The sequence below is a fragment of the Alosa pseudoharengus genome, unplaced genomic scaffold (assembly GCF_046254945.1).
Source record: "Alosa pseudoharengus isolate Yale_2024_CS ecotype anadromous, Long Island Sound unplaced genomic scaffold, YU_APseudo_1.1 YU_APseudo_1.1_scf_20, whole genome shotgun sequence".
NCBI classification, from domain to species: Eukaryota; Metazoa; Chordata; class Actinopteri; order Clupeiformes; family Clupeidae; genus Alosa; species Alosa pseudoharengus.
In genome coordinates, this window is record NW_027468664.1 from 34,404,715 (window position 1) to 34,426,368 (window position 21,654).

Here is a 21,654-nt window from a genome sequence, read left to right on the forward strand (position 1 = left end):
GATTCATATGATTGCCCTCAGTAAAAAAACACAAGAAACAGGACGCAAACAGTTACAAACACTCAGGTTCTCTGCTTCATAAGATGTCGCGGGCGATCGGGAAGACGCTGAGCAGAGGGCACCGTCGCGTATAACAACGTGAGTCCGCGGAAACTGCCGGACGGTGCTTCAGGCCGGATTCGAACCGGCGATGCCATTCTTAAAGTGCTATGTAGCACAGCGCTGCCTTTCCCATGTGTGCTACGGAGACGCTGATTAATGCAGTGCTCATTATACATTATTAGAGTCTCGTGACTGCCGGCTACTGCGTGCGTAGGTCAAAGTCCGCTGATCGCGGCATTCCCCTATTTTGTAAAATTATTTTTTACTCCTCTGGGTGTTGCAATGGATATCAATGATTCATATGATTGCCCTCAGTAAAAAAACACAAGAAACAGGACGCAAACAGTTACAAACACTCAGGTTCTCTGCTTCATAAGATGTCGCGGGCGATCGGGAAGACGCTGAGCAGAGGGCACCGTCGCGTAAAACAACGTGAGACCGCTGAAACAGCGGGAAGGTGCTTCAGGCCGGATTCGAACCTGCGATGACATTGTTAAAGTGCTATGTAGCACAGCGCTGCCTTTCCCATGTGTGCTACGGAGACGCTGATTAATGCAGTGCTCATTATACATGATTAGAGTCTCGTGACTGCCGGCTACTGCGTGCGTGCGTGCGTAGCTCAAAGTCCGCTGATCGCGGCATTCCCCTATTTTGTAAAATTATTTTTTACTCCTCTGGGTGTTGCAATGGATATCAATGATTCATATGATTGCCCTCAGTAAAAAAACACAAGAAACAGGACGCAAAGAGTTACAAACACTCAGGTTCTCTGCTTCATAATATGTCGCGGGCGATCGGGAAGACGCTGAGCAGAGGGCACCGTCGCGTAAAACAACGTGAGACCGCTGAAACAGCGGGAAGGTGCTTCAGGCCGGATTCGAACCTGCGATGACATTGTTAAAGTGCTATGTAGCACAGCGCTGCCTTTCCCATGTGTGCTACGGAGACGCTGATTAATGCAGTGCTCATTATACATTATTAGAGTCTCGTGACTGCCGGCTACTGCGTGCGTGCTAGCGTAGCTCAAAGTCCGCTGATCGCGGCATTCCCCTATTTTGTAAAATTATTTTTTACTCCTCTGGGTGTTGCAATGGATATCAATGATTCATATGATTGCCCTCAGTAAAAAAACACAAGAAACAGGGCGCAAACAGTTACAAACACTCAGGTTCTCTGCTTCATAAGATGTCGCGGGCGATCGGGAAGACGCTGAGCAGAGGGCACCGTCGCGTAAAACAACGTGAGACCGCTGAAACAGCAGGAAGGTGCTTCAGGCCGGATTCGAACCTGCGATGACATTGTTAAAGTGCTATGTAGCACAGCGCTGCCTTTCCCATGTGTGCTACGGAGACGCTGATTAATGCAGTGCTCATTATACATGATTAGAGTCTCGTGACTGCCGGCTACTGCGTGCGTGCGTAGCTCAAAGTCCGCTGATCGCGGCATTCCCCTATTTTGTAAAATTATTTTTTACTCCTCTGGGTGTTGCAATGGATATCAATGATTCATATGATTGCCCTCAGTAAAAAAACACAAGAAACAGGACGCAAAGAGTTACAAACACTCAGGTTCTCTGCTTCATAAGATGTCGCGGGCGATCGGGAAGACGCTGAGCAGAGGGCACCGTCGTGTATAACAACGTGAGTCCGCGGAAACTGCCGGACGGTGCTTCATGCCGGATTCGAACCGGCGATGCCATTCTTAAAGTGCTATGTAGCACAGCGCTGCCTTTCCCATGTGTGCTACGGAGACGCTGATTAATGCAGTGCTCATTATACATTATTAGAGTCTCGTGACTGCCGGCTACTGCGTGCGTAGGTCAAAGTCCGCTGATCGCGGCATTCCCCTATTTTGTAAAATTATTTTTTACTCCTCTGGGTGTTGCAATGGATATCAATGATTCATATGATTGCCCTCAGTAAAAAAAAACACAAGAAACAGGACGCAAACAGTTACAAACACTCAGGTTCTCTGCTTCATAAGATGTCGCGGGCGATCGGGAAGACGCTGAGCAGAGGGCACCGTCGCGTAAAACAACGTGAGACCGCTGAAACAGCGGGAAGGTGCTTCCGGCTGGATTCGAACCTGCGATGACATTGTTAAAGTGCTATGTAGCACAGCGCTGCCTTTCCCATGTGTGCTACGGAGACGCTGATTAATGCAGTGCTCATTATACATGATTAGAGTCTCGTGACTGCCGGCTACTGCCTGCGTGCGTGCGTAGGTCAAAGTCCGCTGATCGCGACATTCCCCTATTTTGTAAAATTATTTTTTACTCCTCTGGGTGTTGCAATGGATATCAATGATTCATATGATTGCCCTCAGTAAAAAAACACAAGAAACAGGACGCAAACAGTTACAAACACTCAGGTTCTCTGCTTCATAAGATGTCGCGGGCGATCGGGAAGACGCTGAGCAGAGGGCACCGTCGCGTATAACAACGTGAGTCCGCGGAAACTGCCGGACGGTGCTTCAGGCCGGATTCGAACCGGCGATGCCATTCTTAAAGTGCTATGTAGCACAGCGCTGCCTTTCCCATGTGTGCTACGGAGACGCTGATTAATGCAGTGCTCATTATACATTATTAGAGTCTCGTGACTGCCGGCTACTGCGTGCGTAGGTCAAAGTCCGCTGATCGCGACATTCCCCTATTTTGTAAAATTATTTTTTACTCCTCTGGGTGTTGCAATGGATATCAATGATTCATATGATTGCCCTCAGTAAAAAAACACAAGAAACAGGACGCAAACAGTTACAAACACTCAGGTTCTCTGCTTCATAAGATGTCGCGGGCGATCGGGAAGACGCTGAGCAGAGGGCACCGTTGCGTAAAACAACATGAGACCGCTGAAACAGCGGGAAGGTGCTTCAGGCCGGATTCGAACCTGCGATGACATTGTTAAAGTGCTATGTAGCACAGCGCTGCCTTTCCCATGTGTGCTACGGAGACGCTGATTAATGCAGTGCTCATTATACATTATTAGAGTCTCGTGACTGCCGGCTACTGCGTGCGTGCTAGCGTAGCTCAAAGTCCGCTGATCGCGGCATTCCCCTATTTTGTAAAATTATTTTTTACTCCTCTGGGTGTTGCAATGGATATCAATGATTCATATGATTGCCCTCAGTAAAAAAACACAAGAAACAGGGCGCAAACAGTTACAAACACTCAGGTTCTCTGCTTCATAAGATGTCGCGGGCGATCGGGAAGACGCTGAGCAGAGGGCACCGTCGCGTAAAACAACGTGAGACCGCTGAAACAGCAGGAAGGTGCTTCAGGCCGGATTCGAACCTGCGATGACATTGTTAAAGTGCTATGTAGCACAGCGCTGCCTTTCCCATGTGTGCTACGGAGACGCTGATTAATGCAGTGCTCATTATACATGATTAGAGTCTCGTGACTTTCGGCTACTGCGTGCGTGCGTAGCTCAAAGTCCGCTGATCGCGGCATTCCCCTATTTTGTAAAATTATTTTTTACTCCTCTGGGTGTTGCAATGGATATCAATGATTCATATGATTGCCCTCAGTAAAAAAACACAAGAAACAGGACGCAAAGAGTTACAAACACTCAGGTTCTCTGCTTCATAAGATGTCGCGGGCGATCGGGAAGACGCTGAGCAGAGGGCACCGTCGTGTATAACAACGTGAGTCCGCGGAAACTGCCGGACGGTGCTTCATGCCGGATTCGAACCGGCGATGCCATTCTTAAAGTGCTATGTAGCACAGCGCTGCCTTTCCCATGTGTGCTACGGAGACGCTGATTAATGCAGTGCTCATTATACATTATTAGAGTCTCGTGACTGCCGGCTACTGCGTGCGTAGGTCAAAGTCCGCTGATCGCGGCATTCCCCTATTTTGTAAAATTATTTTTTACTCCTCTGGGTGTTGCAATGGATATCAATGATTCATATGATTGCCCTCAGTAAAAAAAAACACAAGAAACAGGACGCAAACAGTTACAAACACTCAGGTTCTCTGCTTCATAAGATGTCGCGGGCGATCGGGAAGACGCTGAGCAGAGGGCACCGTCGCGTAAAACAACGTGAGACCGCTGAAACAGCGGGAAGGTGCTTCCGGCCGGATTCGAACCTGCGATGACATTGTTAAAGTGCTATGTAGCACAGCGCTGCCTTTCCCATGTGTGCTACGGAGACGCTGATTAATGCAGTGCTCATTATACATGATTAGAGTCTCGTGACTGCCGGCTACTGCCTGCGTGCGTGCGTAGGTCAAAGTCCGCTGATCGCGACATTCCCCTATTTTGTAAAATTATTTTTTACTCCTCTGGGTGTTGCAATGGATATCAATGATTCATATGATTGCCCTCAGTAAAAAAACACAAGAAACAGGACGCAAACAGTTACAAACACTCAGGTTCTCTGCTTCATAAGATGTCGCGGGCGATCGGGAAGACGCTGAGCAGAGGGCACCGTCGCGTATAACAACGTGAGTCCGCGGAAACTGCCGGACGGTGCTTCAGGCCGGATTCGAACCGGCGATGCCATTCTTAAAGTGCTATGTAGCACAGCGCTGCCTTTCCCATGTGTGCTACGGAGACGCTGATTAATGCAGTGCTCATTATACATTATTAGAGTCTCGTGACTGCCGGCTACTGCGTGCGTAGGTCAAAGTCCGCTGATCGCGGCATTCCCCTATTTTGTAAAATTATTTTTTACTCCTCTGGGTGTTGCAATGGATATCAATGATTCATATGATTGCCCTCAGTAAAAAAACACAAGAAACAGGACGCAAACAGTTACAAACACTCAGGTTCTCTGCTTCATAAGATGTCGCGGGCGATCGGGAAGACGCTGAGCAGAGGGCACCGTCGCGTAAAACAACGTGAGACCGCTGAAACAGCGGGAAGGTGCTTCAGGCCGGATTCGAACCTGCGATGACATTGTTAAAGTGCTATGTAGCACAGCGCTGCCTTTCCCATGTGTGCTACGGAGACGCTGATTAATGCAGTGCTCATTATACATTATTAGAGTCTCGTGACTGCCGGCTACTGCGTGTGTGCTAGCGTAGCTCAAAGTCCGCTGATCGCGGCATTCCCCTATTTTGTAAAATTATTTTTTACTCCTCTGGGTGTTGCAATGGATATCAATGATTCATATGATTGCCCTCAGTAAAAAAACACAAGAAACAGGGCGCAAACAGTTACAAACACTCAGGTTCTCTGCTTCATAAGATGTCGCGGGCGATCGGGAAGACGCTGAGCAGAGGGCACCGTCGCGTAAAACAACGTGAGACCGCTGAAACAGCAGGAAGGTGCTTCAGGCCGGATTCGAACCTGCGATGACATTGTTAAAGTGCTATGTAGCACAGCGCTGCCTTTCCCATGTGTGCTACGGAGACGCTGATTAATGCAGTGCTCATTATACATGATTAGAGTCTCGTGACTGCCGGCTACTGCGTGCGTGCGTAGCTCAAAGTCCGCTGATCGCGGCATTCCCCTATTTTGTAAAATTATTTTTTACTCCTCTGGGTGTTGCAATGGATATCAATGATTCATATGATTGCCCTCAGTAAAAAAACACAAGAAACAGGACGCAAAGAGTTACAAACACTCAGGTTCTCTGCTTCATAAGATGTCGCGGGCGATCGGGAAGACGCTGAGCAGAGGGCACCGTCGTGTATAACAACGTGAGTCCGCGGAAACTGCCGGACGGTGCTTCATGCCGGATTCGAACCGGCGATGCCATTCTTAAAGTGCTATGTAGCACAGCGCTGCCTTTCCCATGTGTGCTACGGAGACGCTGATTAATGCAGTGCTCATTATACATTATTAGAGTCTCGTGACTGCCGGCTACTGCGTGCGTAGGTCAAAGTCCGCTGATCGCGGCATTCCCCTATTTTGTAAAATTATTTTTTACTCCTCTGGGTGTTGCAATGGATATCAATGATTCATATGATTGCCCTCAGTAAAAAAACACAAGAAACAGGACGCAAACAGTTACAAACACTCAGGTTCTCTGCTTCATAAGATGTCGCGGGCGATCGGGAAGACGCTGAGCAGAGGGCACCGTCGCGTAAAACAACGTGAGTCCGCGGAAACTGCCGGACGGTGCTTCAGGCCGGATTCGAACCTGCGATGCCATTCTTAAAGTGCTATGTAGCACAGCGCTGCCTTTCCCATGTGTGCTGCGGAGACGCTGATAAATGCAGTGCTCATTATACATGATTAGAGTCTCGTGACTGCCGGCTACTGCCTGCGTGCGTGCGTAGTTCAAAGTCCGCTGATCGGGGCATTCCCCTATTTTGTAAAATTATTTTTTACTCCTCTGGGTGTTGCAATGGATATCAATGATTCATATGATTGCCCTCAGTAAAAAAGCACAAGAAACAGGACGCAAACAGTTACAAACTCTGCTTCATAAGATGTCGCGGGCGATCGGGAAGATGCTGAGCAGAGGGCACGTCGCGTAAAACAACGCGAGACCGCGGAAATGGCCGGACGGTGCTTCAGGCCTTATTCGAACCTGCAATGCCATTCTTAACGTGCTATGTAGCACAGAGCTGCCTTTCCCATGTGTGCCACGGAGACGCTGATTAATGCAGTGCTCATTATACATGATTAGAGTCTCGTGACTGCCGGCTACTGCGTGCATGCGTAGCTCAAAGTCCGCTGATCGCGGCATTCCCCTATTTTGTAAAATTATTTTTTACTCCTCTGGGTGTTGCAATGGATATCAATGATTCATATGATTGCCCTCAGTAAAAAAACACAAGAAACAGGACGCAAAGAGTTACAAACACTCAGGTTCTCTGCTTCATAAGATGTCGCGGGCGATCGGGAAGACGCTGAGCAGAGGGCACCGTCGCGTATAACAACGTGAGTCCGCGGAAACTGCCGGACGGTGCTTCATGCCGGATTCGAACCGGCGATGCCATTCTTAAAGTGCTATGTAGCACAGCGCTGCCTTTCCCATGTGTGCTACGGAGACGCTGATTAATGCAGTGCTCATTATACATTATTAGAGTCTCGTGACTGCCGGCTACTGCGTGCGTAGGTCAAAGTCCGCTGATCGCGGCATTCCCCTATTTTGTAAAATTATTTTTTACTCCTCTGGGTGTTGCAATGGATATCAATGATTCATATGATTGCCCTCAGTAAAAAAACACAAGAAACAGGACGCAAACAGTTACAAACACTCAGGTTCTCTGCTTCATAAGATGTCGCGGGCGATCGGGAAGACGCTGAGCAGAGGGCACCGTCGCGTAAAACAACGTGAGACCGCTGAAACAGCGGGAAGGTGCTTCAGGCCGGATTCGAACCTGCGATGACATTGTTAAAGTGCTATGTAGCACAGCGCTGCCTTTCCCATGTGTGCTACGGAGACGCTGATTAATGCAGTGCTCATTATACATGATTAGAGTCTCGTGACTGCCGGCTACTGCCTGCGTGCGTGCGTAGGTCAAAGTCCGCTGATCGCAACATTCCCCTATTTTGTAAAATTATTTTTTACTCCTCTGGGTGTTGCAATGGATATCAATGATTCATATGATTGCCCTCAGTAAAAAAACACAAGAAACAGGACGCAAACAGTTACAAACACTCAGGTTCTCTGCTTCATAAGATGTCGCGGGCGATCGGGAAGACGCTGAGCAGAGGGCACCGTCGCGTATAACAACGTGAGTCCGCGGAAACTGCCGGACGGTGCTTCAGGCCGGATTCGAACCGGCGATGCCATTCTTAAAGTGCTATGTAGCACAGCGCTGCCTTTCCCATGTGTGCTGCGGAGACGCTGATAAATGCAGTGCTCATTATACATGATTAGAGTCTCGTGACTGCCGGCTACTGCCTGCGTGCGTGCGTAGTTCAAAGTCCGCTGATCGGGGCATTCCCCTATTTTGTAAAATTATTTTTTACTCCTCTGGGTGTTGCAATGGATATCAATGATTCATATGATTGCCCTCAGTAAAAAAGCACAAGAAACAGGACGCAAACAGTTACAAACTCTGCTTCATAAGATGTCGCGGGCGATCGGGAAGATGCTGAGCAGAGGGCACGTCGCGTAAAACAACGCGAGACCGCGGAAATGGCCGGACGGTGCTTCAGGCCTTATTCGAACCTGCAATGCCATTCTTAACGTGCTATGTAGCACAGAGCTGCCTTTCCCATGTGTGCCACGGAGACGCTGATTAATGCAGTGCTCATTATACATGATTAGAGTCTCGTGACTGCCGGCTACTGCGTGCGTGCGTAGCTCAAAGTCCGCTGATCGCGGCATTCCCCTATTTTGTAAAATTATTTTTTACTCCTCTGGGTGTTGCAATGGATATCAATGATTCATATGATTGCCCTCAGTAAAAAAACACAAGAAACAGGACGCAAAGAGTTACAAACACTCAGGTTCTCTGCTTCATAAGATGTCGCGGGCGATCGGGAAGACGCTGAGCAGAGGGCACCGTCGCGTATAACAACGTGAGTCCGCGGAAACTGCCGGACGGTGCTTCATGCCGGATTCGAACCGGCGATGCCATTCTTAAAGTGCTATGTAGCACAGCGCTGCCTTTCCCATGTGTGCTACGGAGACGCTGATTAATGCAGTGCTCATTATACATTATTAGAGTCTCGTGACTGCCGGCTACTGCGTGCGTAGGTCAAAGTCCGCTGATCGCGGCATTCCCCTATTTTGTAAAATTATTTTTTACTCCTCTGGGTGTTGCAATGGATATCAATGATTCATATGATTGCCCTCAGTAAAAAAACACAAGAAACAGGACGCAAACAGTTACAAACACTCAGGTTCTCTGCTTCATAAGATGTCGCGGGCGATCGGGAAGACGCTGAGCAGAGGGCACCGTCGCGTAAAACAACGTGAGACCGCTGAAACAGCGGGAAGGTGCTTCAGGCCGGATTCGAACCTGCGATGACATTGTTAAAGTGCTATGTAGCACAGCGCTGCCTTTCCCATGTGTGCTACGGAGACGCTGATTAATGCAGTGCTCATTATACATGATTAGAGTCTCGTGACTGCCGGCTACTGCCTGCGTGCGTGCGTAGGTCAAAGTCCGCTGATCGCGACATTCCCCTATTTTGTAAAATTATTTTTTACTCCTCTGGGTGTTGCAATGGATATCAATGATTCATATGATTGCCCTCAGTAAAAAAACACAAGAAACAGGACGCAAACAGTTACAAACACTCAGGTTCTCTGCTTCATAAGATGTCGCGGGCGATCGGGAAGACGCTGAGCAGAGGGCACCGTCGCGTATAACAACGTGAGTCCGCGGAAACTGCCGGACGGTGCTTCAGGCCGGATTCGAACCGGCGATGCCATTCTTAAAGTGCTATGTAGCACAGCGCTGCCTTTCCCATGTGTGCTACGGAGACGCTGATTAATGCAGTGCTCATTATACATTATTAGAGTCTCGTGACTGCCGGCTACTGCGTGCGTAGGTCAAAGTCCGCTGATCGCGGCATTCCCCTATTTTGTAAAATTATTTTTTACTCCTCTGGGTGTTGCAATGGATATCAATGATTCATATGATTGCCCTCAGTAAAAAAACACAAGAAACAGGACGCAAACAGTTACAAACACTCAGGTTCTCTGCTTCATAAGATGTCGCGGGCGATCGGGAAGACGCTGAGCAGAGGGCACCGTCGCGTAAAACAACGTGAGACCGCTGAAACAGCGGGAAGGTGCTTCAGGCCGGATTCGAACCTGCGATGACATTGTTAAAGTGCTATGTAGCACAGCGCTGCCTTTCCCATGTGTGCTACGGAGACGCTGATTAATGCAGTGCTCATTATACATGATTAGAGTCTCGTGACTGCCGGCTACTGCCTGCGTGCGTGCGTAGGTCAAAGTCCGCTGATCGCGACATTCCCCTATTTTGTAAAATTATTTTTTACTCCTCTGGGTGTTGCAATGGATATCAATGATTCATATGATTGCCCTCAGTAAAAAAACACAAGAAACAGGACGCAAACACTCAGGTTCTCTGCTTCATAAGATGTCGCGGGCGATCGGGAAGACTGAGCAGAAGGCACCATCGCGTAAAACTACGTGAGTCCGCGGAAACTGCCGGACGGTGCTTCAGGCCGGATTCGAACCGGCGATGCCATTCTTAAAGTGCTATGTAGCACAGCGCTGCCTTTCCCATGTGTGCTACGGAGACGCTGATTAATGCAGTGCTCATTATACATGATTAGACTCTCGTGACTGCCGGCTACTGCGTGCGTGCGTGCGTAGCTCAAAGTCCGCTGATCGCGGCATTCCCCTATTTTGTAAAATTATTTTTTACTCCTCTGGGTGTTGCAATGGATATCAATGATTCATATGATTGCCCTCAGTAAAAAAACACAAGAAACAGGACGCAAACAGTTACAAACACTCAGGTTCTCTGCTTCATAAGATGTCGCGGGCGATCGGGAAGACGCTGAGCAGAGGGCACCGTCGCGTAAAACAACGTGAGTCCGCGGAAACTGCCGGAAGGTGCTTCAGGCCGGATTCGAACCGGCGATGCCATTCTTAAAGTGCTATGTAGTACAGCGCTGCCTTTCCCATGTGTGCTACGGAGACGCTGATTAACGCAGTGCTCATTTTACATGATTAGAGTCTCGTGACTGCCGGCTACTGCGTGCGTGCGTGCGTAGGTCAAAGTCCGCTGATCGCGGCATTCCCCTATTTTGTAAAATTATTTTTTACTCCTCTGGGTGTTGCAATGGATATCAATGATTCATATGATTGCCCTCAGTAAAAAAACACAAGAAACAGGACGCAAACAGTTACAAACACTCAGGTTCTCTGCTTCATAAGATGTCGCGGGCGATCGGGAAGACGCTGAGCAGAGGGCACCGTCGCGTAAAACAACGTGAGTCCGCGGAAACTGCCGGACGGTGCTTCAGGCCGGATTCGAACCTGCGATGCCATTCTTAAAGTGCTATGTAGCACAGCGCTGCCTTTCCCATGTGTGCTGCGGAGACGCTGATTAATGCAGTGCTCATTATACATGATTAGAGTCTCGTGACTGCCGGCTACTGCCTGCGTGCGTGCGTAGGTCAAAGTCCGCTGATCGGGGCATTCCCCTATTTTGTAAAATTATTTTTTACTCCTCTGGGTGTTGCAATGGATATCAATGATTCATATGATTGCCCTCAGTAAAAAAGCACAAGAAACAGGACGCAAACAGTTACAAACTCTGCTTCATAAGATGTCGCGGGCGATCGGGAAGACGCTGAGCAGAGGGCACGTCGCGTAAAACAACGCGAGACCGCGGAAATGGCCGGACGGTGCTTCAGGCCTTATTCGAACCTGCAATGCCATTCTTAACGTGCTATGTAGCACAGAGCTGCCTTTCCCATGTGTGCCACGGAGACGCTGATTAATGCAGTGCTCATTATACATGATTAGAGTCTCGTGACTGCCGGCTACTGCGTGCGTGCGTAGCTCAAAGTCCGCTGATCGCGGCATTCCCCTATTTTGTAAAATTATTTTTTACTCCTCTGGGTGTTGCAATGGATATCAATGATTCATATGATTGCCCTCAGTAAAAAAACACAAGAAACAGGACGCAAACAGTTACAAACACTCAGGTTCTCTGCTTCATAAGATGTCGCGGGCGATCGGGAAGACGCTGAGCAGAGGGCACCGTCGCGTAAAACAACGTGAGACAGCGGAATCGGTGCTTCAGGCCGGATTCGAACCGGCGATGCCATTCTTAAAGTGCTATGCAGCACAGCGCTGCCTTTCCCATGTGTGCTATGGAGACGCTGATTAATGCAGTGCTCATTATACATGATTAGACTGTCGTGACTGCCGGCTACTGCGTGCGTGCGTGCATAGCTCAAAGTCCGCTGATCGCGGCATTCCCCTATTTTGTAAAATTATTTTTTACTCCTCTGGGTGTTGCAATGGATATCAATGATTCATATGATTGCCCTCAGTAAAAAAACACAAGAAACAGGACGCAAACACTCAGGTTCTCTGCTTCATAAGATGTCGCGGGCGATCGGGAAGACGCTGAGCAGAGGGCACCGTCGCGTAAAACAACGTGAGTCCGCGGAAACTGCCGGACGTTGCTTCAGGCCGGATTCGAACCGGCGATGCCATTCTTAAAGTGCTATGTAGCACAGCGCTGCCTTTCCCATGTGTGCTACGGAGACGCTGATTAATGCAGTGCTCATTATACATTATTAGAGTCTCGTGACTGCCGGCTACTGCGTGCGTAGGTCAAAGTCCGCTGATCGCGGCATTCCCCTATTTTGTAAAATTATTTTTTACTCCTCTGGGTGTTGCAATGGATATCAATGATTCATATGATTGCCCTCAGTAAAAAAACACAAGAAACAGGACGCAAACAGTTACAAACACTCAGGTTCTCTGCTTCATAAGATGTCGCGGGCGATCGGGAAGACGCTGAGCAGAGGGCACCGTCGCGTAAAACAACGTGAGACCGCTGAAACAGCGGGAAGGTGCTTCAGGCCGGATTCGAACCTGCGATGACATTGTTAAAGTGCTATGTAGCACAGCGCTGCCTTTCCCATGTGTGCTACGGAGACGCTGATTAATGCAGTGCTCATTATACATGATTAGAGTCTCGTGACTGCCGGCTACTGCGTGCGTGCGTGCGTAGCTCAAAGTCCGCTGATCGCGGCATTCCCCTATTTTGTAAAATTATTTTTTACTCCTCTGGGTGTTGCAATGGATATCAATGATTCATATGATTGCCCTCAGTAAAAAAACACAAGAAACAGGACGCAAAGAGTTACAAACACTCAGGTTCTCTGCTTCATAATATGTCGCGGGCGATCGGGAAGACGCTGAGCAGAGGGCACCGTCGCGTATAACAACGTGAGTCCGCGGAAACTGCCGGACGGTGCTTCATGCCGGATTCGAACCGGTGATGCCATTCTTAAAGTGCTATGTAGCACAGCGCTGCCTTTCCCATGTGTGCTACGGAGACGCTGATTAATGCAGTGCTCATTATACATTATTAGAGTCTCGTGACTGCCGGCTACTGCGTGCGTAGGTCAAAGTCCGCTGATCGCGGCATTCCCCTATTTTGTAAAATTATTTTTTACTCCTCTGGGTGTTGCAATGGATATCAATGATTCATATGATTGCCCTCAGTAAAAAAACACAAGAAACAGGACGCAAACAGTTACAAACACTCAGGTTCTCTGCTTCATAAGATGTCGCGGGCGATCGGGAAGACGCTGAGCAGAGGGCACCGTCGCGTAAAACAACGTGAGACCGCTGAAACAGCGGGAAGGTGCTTCAGGCCGGATTCGAACCTGCGATGACATTGTTAAAGTGCTATGTAGCACAGCGCTGCCTTTCCCATGTGTGCTACGGAGACGCTGATTAATGCAGTGCTCATTATACATGATTAGAGTCTCGTGACTGCCGGCTACTGCCTGCGTGCGTGCGTAGGTCAAAGTCCGCTGATCGCGACATTCCCCTATTTTGTAAAATTATTTTTTACTCCTCTGGGTGTTGCAATGGATATCAATGATTCATATGATTGCCCTCAGTAAAAAAACACAAGAAACAGGACGCAAACAGTTACAAACACTCAGGTTCTCTGCTTCATAAGATGTCGCGGGCGATCGGGAAGACGCTGAGCAGAGGGCACCGTCGCGTAAAACAACGTGAGACCGCTGAAACAGCGGGAAGGTGCTTCAGGCCGGATTCGAACCTGCGATGACATTGTTAAAGTGCTATGTAGCACAGCGCTGCCTTTCCCATGTGTGCTACGGAGACGCTGATTAATGCAGTGCTCATTATACATTATTAGAGTCTCGTGACTGCCGGCTACTGCGTGCGTGCTAGCGTAGCTCAAAGTCCGCTGATCGCGGCATTCCCCTATTTTGTAAAATTATTTTTTACTCCTCTGGGTGTTGCAATGGATATCAATGATTCATATGATTGCCCTCAGTAAAAAAACACAAGAAACAGGGCGCAAACAGTTACAAACACTCAGGTTCTCTGCTTCATAAGATGTCGCGGGCGATCGGGAAGACGCTGAGCAGAGGGCACCGTCGCGTAAAACAACGTGAGACCGCTGAAACAGCAGGAAGGTGCTTCAGGCCGGATTCGAACCTGCGATGACATTGTTAAAGTGCTATGTAGCACAGCGCTGCCTTTCCCATGTGTGCTACGGAGACGCTGATTAATGCAGTGCTCATTATACATGATTAGAGTCTCGTGACTGCCGGCTACTGCGTGCGTGCGTAGCTCAAAGTCCGCTGATCGCGGCATTCCCCTATTTTGTAAAATTATTTTTTACTCCTCTGGGTGTTGCAATGGATATCAATGATTCATATGATTGCCCTCAGTAAAAAAACACAAGAAACAGGACGCAAAGAGTTACAAACACTCAGGTTCTCTGCTTCATAAGATGTCGCGGGCGATCGGGAAGACGCTGAGCAGAGGGCACCGTCGTGTATAACAACGTGAGTCCGCGGAAACTGCCGGACGGTGCTTCATGCCGGATTCGAACCGGCGATGCCATTCTTAAAGTGCTATGTAGCACAGCGCTGCCTTTCCCATGTGTGCTACGGAGACGCTGATTAATGCAGTGCTCATTATACATTATTAGAGTCTCGTGACTGCCGGCTACTGCGTGCGTAGGTCAAAGTCCGCTGATCGCGGCATTCCCCTATTTTGTAAAATTATTTTTTACTCCTCTGGGTGTTGCAATGGATATCAATGATTCATATGATTGCCCTCAGTAAAAAAAAACACAAGAAACAGGACGCAAACAGTTACAAACACTCAGGTTCTCTGCTTCATAAGATGTCGCGGGCGATCGGGAAGACGCTGAGCAGAGGGCACCGTCGCGTAAAACAACGTGAGACCGCTGAAACAGCGGGAAGGTGCTTCCGGCCGGATTCGAACCTGCGATGACATTGTTAAAGTGCTATGTAGCACAGCGCTGCCTTTCCCATGTGTGCTACGGAGACGCTGATTAATGCAGTGCTCATTATACATGATTAGAGTCTCGTGACTGCCGGCTACTGCCTGCGTGCGTGCGTAGGTCAAAGTCCGCTGATCGCGACATTCCCCTATTTTGTAAAATTATTTTTTACTCCTCTGGGTGTTGCAATGGATATCAATGATTCATATGATTGCCCTCAGTAAAAAAACACAAGAAACAGGACGCAAACAGTTACAAACACTCAGGTTCTCTGCTTCATAAGATGTCGCGGGCGATCGGGAAGACGCTGAGCAGAGGGCACCGTCGCGTATAACAACGTGAGTCCGCGGAAACTGCCGGACGGTGCTTCAGGCCGGATTCGAACCGGCGATGCCATTCTTAAAGTGCTATGTAGCACAGCGCTGCCTTTCCCATGTGTGCTACGGAGACGCTGATTAATGCAGTGCTCATTATACATTATTAGAGTCTCGTGACTGCCGGCTACTGCGTGCGTCGGTCAAAGTCCGCTGATCGCGACATTCCCCTATTTTGTAAAATTATTTTTTACTCCTCTGGGTGTTGCAATGGATATCAATGATTCATATGATTGCCCTCAGTAAAAAAACACAAGAAACAGGACGCAAACAGTTACAAACACTCAGGTTCTCTGCTTCATAAGATGTCGCGGGCGATCGGGAAGACGCTGAGCAGAGGGCACCGTCGCGTAAAACAACGTGAGACCGCTGAAACAGCGGGAAGGTGCTTCAGGCCGGATTCGAACCTGCGATGACATTGTTAAAGTGCTATGTAGCACAGCGCTGCCTTTCCCATGTGTGCTACGGAGACGCTGATTAATGCAGTGCTCATTATACATTATTAGAGTCTCGTGACTGCCGGCTACTGCGTGCGTGCTAGCGTAGCTCAAAGTCCGCTGATCGCGGCATTCCCCTATTTTGTAAAATTATTTTTTACTCCTCTGGGTGTTGCAATGGATATCAATGATTCATATGATTGCCCTCAGTAAAAAAACACAAGAAACAGGGCGCAAACAGTTACAAACACTCAGGTTCTCTGCTTCATAAGATGTCGCGGGCGATCGGGAAGACGCTGAGCAGAGGGCACCGTCGCGTAAAACAACGTGAGACCGCTGAAACAGCAGGAAGGTGCTTCAGGCCGGATTCGAACCTGCGATGACATTGTTAAAGTGCTATGTAGCACAGCGCTGCCTTTCCCATGTGTGCTACGGAGACGCTGATTAATGCAGTGCTCATTATACATGATTAGAGTCTCGTGACTGCCGGCTACTGCGTGCGTGCGTAGCTCAAAGTCCGCTGATCGCGGCATTCCCCTATTTTGTAAAATTATTTTTTACTCCTCTGGGTGTTGCAATGGATATCAATGATTCATATGATTGCCCTCAGTAAAAAAACACAAGAAACAGGACGCAAAGAGTTACAAACACTCAGGTTCTCTGCTTCATAAGATGTCGCGGGCGATCGGGAAGACGCTGAGCAGAGGGCACCGTCGTGTATAACAACGTGAGTCCGCGGAAACTGCCGGACGGTGCTTCATGCCGGATTCGAACCGGCGATGCCATTCTTAAAGTGCTATGTAGCACAGCGCTGCCTTTCCCATGTGTGCTACGGAGACGCTGATTAATGCAGTGCTCATTATACATTATTAGAGTCTCGTGACTGCCGGCTACTGCGTGCGTAGGTCAAAGTCCGCTGATCGCGGCATTCCCCTATTTTGTAAAATTATTTTTTACTCCTCTGGGTGTTGCAATGGATATCAATGATTCATATGATTGCCCTCAGTAAAAAAAAACACAAGAAACAGGACGCAAACAGTTACAAACACTCAGGTTCTCTGCTTCATAAGATGTCGCGGGCGATCGGGAAGACGCTGAGCAGAGGGCACCGTCGCGTAAAACAACGTGAGACCGCTGAAACAGCGGGAAGGTGCTTCCGGCCGGATTCGAACCTGCGATGACATTGTTAAAGTGCTATGTAGCACAGCGCTGCCTTTCCCATGTGTGCTACGGAGACGCTGATTAATGCAGTGCTCATTATACATGATTAGAGTCTCGTGACTGCCGGCTACTGCCTGCGTGCGTGCGTAGGTCAAAGTCCGCTGATCGCGACATTCCCCTATTTTGTAAAATTATTTTTTACTCCTCTGGGTGTTGCAATGGATATCAATGATTCATATGATTGCCCTCAGTAAAAAAACACAAGAAACAGGACGCAAACAGTTACAAACACTCAGGTTCTCTGCTTCATAAGATGTCGCGGGCGATCGGGAAGACGCTGAGCAGAGGGCACCGTCGCGTATAACAACGTGAGTCCGCGGAAACTGCCGGACGGTGCTTCAGGCCGGATTCGAACCGGCGATGCCATTCTTAAAGTGCTATGTAGCACAGCGCTGCCTTTCCCATGTGTGCTACGGAGACGCTGATTAATGCAGTGCTCATTATACATTATTAGAGTCTCGTGACTGCCGGCTACTGCGTGCGTAGGTCAAAGTCCGCTGATCGCGACATTCCCCTATTTTGTAAAATTATTTTTTACTCCTCTGGGTGTTGCAATGGATATCAATGATTCATATGATTGCCCTCAGTAAAAAAACACAAGAAACAGGACGCAAACAGTTACAAACACTCAGGTTCTCTGCTTCATAAGATGTCGCGGGCGATCGGGAAGACGCTGAGCAGAGGGCACCGTCGCGTAAAACAACGTGAGACCGCTGAAACAGCGGGAAGGTGCTTCAGGCCGGATTCGAACCTGCGATGACATTGTTAAAGTGCTATGTAGCACAGCGCTGCCTTTCCCATGTGTGCTACGGAGACGCTGATTAATGCAGTGCTCATTATACATTATTAGAGTCTCGTGACTGCCGGCTACTGCGTGCGTGCTAGCGTAGCTCAAAGTCCGCTGATCGCGGCATTCCCCTATTTTGTAAAATTATTTTTTACTCCTCTGGGTGTTGCAATGGATATCAATGATTCATATGATTGCCCTCAGTAAAAAAACACAAGAAACAGGGCGCAAACAGTTACAAACACTCAGGTTCTCTGCTTCATAAGATGTCGCGGGCGATCGGGAAGACGCTGAGCAGAGGGCACCGTCGCGTAAAACAACGTGAGACCGCTGAAACAGCAGGAAGGTGCTTCAGGCCGGATTCGAACCTGCGATGACATTGTTAAAGTGCTATGTAGCACAGCGCTGCCTTTCCCATGTGTGCTACGGAGACGCTGATTAATGCAGTGCTCATTATACATGATTAGAGTCTCGTGACTGCCGGCTACTGCGTGCGTGCGTAGCTCAAAGTCCGCTGATCGCGGCATTCCCCTATTTTGTAAAATTATTTTTTACTCCTCTGGGTGTTGCAATGGATATCAATGATTCATATGATTGCCCTCAGTAAAAAAACACAAGAAACAGGACGCAAAGAGTTACAAACACTCAGGTTCTCTGCTTCATAAGATGTCGCGGGCGATCGGGAAGACGCTGAGCAGAGGGCACCGTCGCGTAAAACAACGTGAGACCGCTGAAACAGCAGGAAGGTGCTTCAGGCCGGATTCGAACCTGCGATGACATTGTTAAAGTGCTATGTAGCACAGCGCTGCCTTTCCCATGTGTGCTACGGAGACGCTGATTAATGCAGTGCTCATTATACATGATTAGAGTCTCGTGACTGCCGGCTACTGCGTGCGTGCGTAGCTCAAAGTCCGCTGATCGCGGCATTCCCCTATTTTGTAAAATTATTTTTTACTCCTCTGGGTGTTGCAATGGATATCAATGATTCATATGATTGCCCTCAGTAAAAAAACACAAGAAACAGGACGCAAAGAGTTACAAACACTCAGGTTCTCTGCTTCATAAGATGTCGCGGGCGATCGGGAAGACGCTGAGCAGAGGGCACCGTCGTGTATAACAACGTGAGTCCGCGGAAACTGCCGGACGGTGCTTCATGCCGGATTCGAACCGGCGATGCCATTCTTAAAGTGCTATGTAGCACAGCGCTGCCTTTCCCATGTGTGCTACGGAGACGCTGATTAATGCAGTGCTCATTATACATTATTAGAGTCTCGTGACTGCCGGCTACTGCGTGCGTAGGTCAAAGTCCGCTGATCGCGGCATTCCCCTATTTTGTAAAATTATTTTTTACTCCTCTGGGTGTTGCAATGGATATCAATGATTCATATGATTGCCCTCAGTAAAAAAAAACACAAGAAACAGGACGCAAACAGTTACAAACACTCAGGTTCTCTGCTTCATAAGATGTCGCGGGCGATCGGGAAGACGCTGAGCAGAGGGCACCGTCGCGTAAAACAACGTGAGACCGCTGAAATAGCGGGAAGGGGCTTCCGGCCGGATTCGAACCTGCGATGACATTGTTAAAGTGCTATGTAGCACAGCGCTGCCTTTCCCATGTGTGCTACGGAGACGCTGATTAATGCAGTGCTCATTATACATGATTAGAGTCTCGTGACTGCCGGCTACTGCGTGCGTGCGTAGCTCAAAGTCCGCTGATCGCGGCATTCCCCTATTTTGTAAAATTATTTTTTACTCCTCTGGGTGTTGCAATGGATATCAATGATTCATATGATTGCCCTCAGTAAAAAAACACAAGAAACAGGACGCAAAGAGTTACAAACACTCAGGTTCTCTGCTTCATAAGATGTCGCGGGCGATCGGGAAGACGCTGAGCAGAGGGCACCGTCGTGTATAACAACGTGAGTCCGCGGAAACTGCCGGACGGTGCTTCATGCCGGATTCGAACCGGCGATGCCATTCTTAAAGTGCTATGTAGCACAGCGCTGCCTTTCCCAAGTGTGCTACGGAGACGCTGATTAATGCAGTGCTCATTATACATTATTAGAGTCTCGTGACTGCCGGCTACTGCGTGCGTAGGTCAAAGTCCGCTGATCGCGGCATTCCCCTATTTTGTAAAATTATTTTTTACTCCTCTGGGTGTTGCAATGGATATCAATGATTCATATGATTGCCCTCAGTAAAAAAAAACACAAGAAACAGGACGCAAACAGTTACAAACACTCAGGTTCTCTGCTTCATAAGATGTCGCGGGCGATCGGGAAGACGCTGAGCAGAGGGCACCGTCGCGTAAAACAACGTGAGACCGCTGAAATAGCGGGAAGGGGCTTCCGGCCGGATTCGAACCTGCGATGACATTGTTAAAGTGCTATGTAGCACAGCGCTGCCTTTCCCATGTGTGCTACGGAGACGCTGATTAATGCAGTGCTCATTATACATGATTAGAGTCTCGTGACTGCCGGCTACTGCCTGCGTGCGTGCGTAGGTCAAAGTCCGCTGATCGCGACATTCCCCTATTTTGTAAAATTATTTTTTACTCCTCTGGGTGTTGCAATGGATATCAATGATTCATATGATTGCCCTCAGTAAAAAAACACAAGAAACAGGACGCAAACAGTTACAAACACTCAGGTTCTCTGCTTCATAAGATGTCGCGGGCGATCGGGAAGACGCTGAGCAGAGGGCACCGTCGCGTATAACAACGTGAGTCCGCGGAAACTGCCGGACGGTGCTTCAGGCCGGATTCGAACCGGCGATGCCATTCTTAAAGTGCTATGTAGCACAGCGCTGCCTTTCCCATGTGTGCTACGGAGACGCTGATTAATGCAGTGCTCATTATACATTATTAGAGTCTCGTGACTGCCGGCTACTGCGTGCGTAGGTCAAAGTCCGCTGATCGCGGCATTCCCCTATTTTGTAAAATTATTTTTTACTCCTCTGGGTGTTGCAATGGATATCAATGATTCATATGATTGCCCTCAGTAAAAAAACACAAGAAACAGGACGCAAACAGTTACAAACACTCAGGTTCTCTGCTTCATAAGATGTCGCGGGCGATCGGGAAGACGCTGAGCAGAGGGCACCGTCGCGTAAAACAACGTGAGACCGCTGAAACAGCGGGAAGGTGCTTCAGGCCGGATTCGAACCTGCGATGACATTGTTAAAGTGCTATGTAGCACAGCGCTGCCTTTCCCATGTGTGCTACGGAGACGCTGATTAATGCAGTGCTCATTATACATGATTAGAGTCTCGTGACTGCCGGCTACTGCCTGCGTGCGTGCGTAGGTCAAAGTCCGCTGATCGCGACATTCCCCTATTTTGTAAAATAATTTTTTACTCCTCTGGGTGTTGCAATGGATATCAATGATTCATATGATTGCCCTCAGTAAAAAAACACAAGAAACAGGACGCAAACACTCAGGTTCTCTGCTTCATAAGATGTCGCGGGCGATCGGGAAGACTGAGCAGAAGGCACCATCGCGTAAAACTACGTGAGTCCGCGAAAACTGCCGGACGGTGCTTCAGGCCGGATTCGAACCGGCGATGCCATTCTTAAAGTGCTATGTAGCACAGCGCTGCCTTTCCCATGTGTGCTACGGAGACGCTGATTAATGCAGTGCTCATTATACATGATTAGACTCTCGTGACTGCCGGCTACTGCGTGCGTGCGTGCGTAGCTCAAAGTCCGCTGATCGCGGCATTCCCCTATTTTGTAAAATTATTTTTTACTCCTCTGGGTGTTGCAATGGATATCAATGATTCATATGATTGCCCTCAGTAAAAAAACACAAGAAACAGGACGCAAACAGTTACAAACACTCAGGTTCTCTGCTTCATAAGATGTCG